A 3,878-nucleotide genomic window follows, 5' to 3' on the forward strand; every position below is an offset into this window, starting at 1 on the left:
AAAAAAAAAAGTAAGAAATCTTTGGGGGTGCTTTGATTCATTTTTGGGGGTGCTGAAGCACCCTAACCCTGCTGAAGCACCCCCAAAAATGGGCTAAAATCACCCCTGGTCCAGATGCTTTTCTTTCCAAGCTCCTATAACACATAAGCATTTTATATAAAAGGGTGAACATTGCCAAATCCATATCCTACCCGTAACCCTAACCCTGACACCACATGGACTGAGAGGTTAGATAATCAGTAGGGTTTCTTGTTTTGCCTAATAAACTGATTAAATGTGTTTTTTAGCAGCTCTGTGTAATCTACTGACAAACAGACAAATAGAATTGAAGATGCTTGCATTATTTTTACACATCAGCATGTGATGTTTGACAGACTATTTGGCTTCCATCAGTATCACAACACATCAGTATAACTGGTAACAATTTATCTTTCAATGTATCCATTTTGAACATTCTTTGTATCTAAGCCATTTTTCCTTCTCTTTCAAGTTCCTGACTACAAAGCTGTAATCTGTTCCTCTTTAACTTCCCTTTTGCGTCTAAAGAAGCTGATAAAAAAGCTTTCATGTTCCAGACTCTTTGTCTTCATTTCTTTTAAAGAGTTTTGTTTTGTTTTTCTTCACTAATAGATTAGTACATTATTGTAATTTTGTTTGTAACCTTTTGTTGTTTCTTTTCTTAATTTGTGTCTTTTCCAGTGTTTTTACTTAATTTTTGCTCCTGTAACTTTGCACTGTCCACTTTCTGCTGTAACAAAACACATTTCCCACGTGTGGGAAGGTAAGATAAAGGTTATCTTATCTTATATCTTATCTTTGGGGAATTATTCCATATTGTTTTGTATGAATGTTTGCGGGGACCACCACAAAAACAAACTGGTACATCTCAAGGGGTATTTCCTGCACTCTTTGGAATAACTACACTCACTTTCTGTCAGGAAACATTCTGGTGATAGTTGGCTTGTGCTCTATTTGGGGGGCCCTTATCTCTTCACTGTGAAAGAACACATAAACACATGTACAGGAAGATATGTGACAGTAATGCAGACAGGCAGCTGTGCTCTTATAAAAAGGTCACGGCCTTTGAAGAGCAGGAAGGAAAATAAACTAAACCTGTCCCATAAATTTAGATTTGCTGTGCTTAATACATTAGTAGTAATACGGATGCGGCAGTCCAATATGGTGGCCAGTCAAACCGGTTTGAAAACCTGTTTGACAGGTTTCGTGCGTGTACGCACGTGTACGTTACTAATTGTGTTTCAATGACACTAATTTTGTGATTCTAATGTCTCAGGATGCTGTGATGCAAGAATTTTATCTAAAAATGTTTCAAAAGGGAATTTCCTCTGTACAGGGTTTCATAGTTTCAGAGCCTGTTAGTTTTAACACAGCAGATGGTCGCAAATAACATTCAGCCCCTTTAGAAAATTAACGCTATTGTGGTACTTCTAAAACACGTTGCACAGGATCTCGTCTTTTGCCCGAAGCAGTCAGTATCATTCTTTCAAAGAAATTGCGTTTTAATCAGACTCATTTTGTGATTCTGATGTCTCAGCATGCAGTGATGCATGCATTTTATTTTAAAAACGGCACAAATGGGAATTTCTTCTGTACGGGTAATTTCAGCCTTCAGGACTGTTCACAAGCGTTTAATCAAACCACTAGTTTTAATTTAACTAGTTTTTACGCATCTACTGGGGTTTCTTTCACGGGGTGATGCGATCCTTTTATTTAAAAATAGAGATTTTGGAATGTTGAACTAAGAGGGAGACAGAGCCAGCTAGTTTTTTAACACAGTGGATGGTCGCAAATAATATTTGTAATTTATTTGAACAAATCTAGGGAGACATATCTCCTTTTTAGCTTCAGGGACACATATACTTCACACACCTTAAACTAGATGTTAATGTTCTTAAAGTTAACACGCTCATGTTACCATTGCGTATTTCTAAAACACAGGTTTAAAAAAAAGGAGATTCGTCTCCCTAGATTTGTTCAAATAAATTATATAACTATATAACTATTATATAACTAACATCATAACTTTGATGCATAATACAAAGAAAAATGTACAAGAAATAGTTCACATCAACTATGCAAGAGTTGTTCGGAATCTCAAATGTTAACGTACACTTACTGATTGTACATGCGTACATGCTCTAGTGTAGGTGCTCTAAAGACACCCTGACTGAAAAAGAAGCGTTTGGAGAAGCTGTGCTGTCACTTCACATATTGTGAAGTTTTCTGTCTTTTCTTTGAGAAAACACAGAAGTCATATACTCCTTGCCATGCCAATATTATGTCTGTAATGCACACAGACAACATATGATATAAAAAAAAAAAGAAAAAAGAAATGGTGAGCTTAACAGTTAAGGTACAGCCCCCCCATACAGTCCATACATACATTGTCATAGATGTAAGAGCACAGAAAAAGGGGTAATAATAAATACAGCCGTAAATGTTAATTGAGTCTTTTTATTTTTCTAAATTCAAAATTACTTTCTGTCCACCATGTGTGTGGCTAACAGTCTCACTAGCAGGTGACTGATGTTGTAATTTGGTATGTAGAAATAAAAGTGAATTGAAACTTCTGCTGTACAGTTTAATAGGAGGGCCTGTGATCACACAAGAAAACAACTTAAAATTCTGTATAACCCTCCCTGGAACAAATCCAGCAAAAGCTACTTCTAACACGCTTTTTATTTCTGATCAGTGTCTAAAAGCACCATTAAATAAATTTGCTCCTGAATCTATAAAAGTAATTCCTGTTGTATAAATTCACACCAAAAAACCAAAATACATACCAGGGTGATAAACAGAATGAACACGTTATTGTCTGCAGGTTACCGAGAAGTTGTTCTGAACCTGTCTCCCAGAATACGATATGATAGTGCTGTTTTATCTCGGATGAAAATTTGTCAGGTGAGTTGTCTAACAAGATCCTTACTCTGGTAGGCATTTCCTTGAGCCGCTGTTGTAGTGATTTGGCCCATTATCATTAAATTGAAGCACACAACGCGTGTGTACAGAAAACCGATTAGGTGGGTACATAGGGTAAGTCCTCATCTTCAACCCATAGTGGTTCGGGTAATTTCTCAGGGACTTGGAAGGGTGGCCATGCCCAGTCTACCTCATCAATGTTGGGGGAGTCGTCGAAATACAGAAAATCTTCCTCATCGTCGGTGTCCGTAGTCCAGAGTTGTGGTGGTGAGGGGCCTGTGCTCCACTCTGACGCTAGCGAATATGGTGCGTCTTCAACCCATTCTTCAAATGTAGGGTTCGTGGATGGACCTTCAGAGACTGGTGTTTGGTCAGCGTCCATGATACAGTCGTTTCTGTTACTGATGGCGGTGCGGCTTTTACCAAGTTCTGGCACTTTGATTTGTTTGAGCAGTAGGGCCGTAAGATGTCGTCGTTTGCTGGCCTGTTCTCCCCAACTCCTAAAAATCAACCTTTTGTTTTAGAAAAAAAGAAAATAGTTTGAATATCCTATAATATCCAATGATATCCTATTTTTAAAAAAATACAATAATAGCCTTGTTTTACGTACCGTTTACGATGTCCATGTTATAAAGAACGATGTTAGCGTTGATGATTGGTAGAAAACGGTGTGCTCCGCTGTGGGATCCTGGTGCAAAAATGGCTAAGAGAATCGGGCTCTGAGGGCGTTTTATATAGGCTGGGTGTTTCCTAACACTTACATCACCACGGACTGCCATTTGGCTTTTTTCTACCTTTAAAACCCGGAGAGCAGCCAAATGGCTTTTAGCTAAGCTTTAGCTCCACCAAGTGGAAGCTAAATTGGCTAGTCATTCATATGTATATTAGGTTGTTACCTGGGAATTCTGGAGGGAGGGGAGTGGGGGTGTGTGATTAAG

Source organism: Pundamilia nyererei, unplaced genomic scaffold, assembly GCF_000239375.1.
Source record: "Pundamilia nyererei isolate P.nyererei 1_Seehausen unplaced genomic scaffold, PunNye1.0 scaffold00200, whole genome shotgun sequence".
NCBI classification, from domain to species: domain Eukaryota; kingdom Metazoa; phylum Chordata; class Actinopteri; order Cichliformes; family Cichlidae; genus Pundamilia; species Pundamilia nyererei.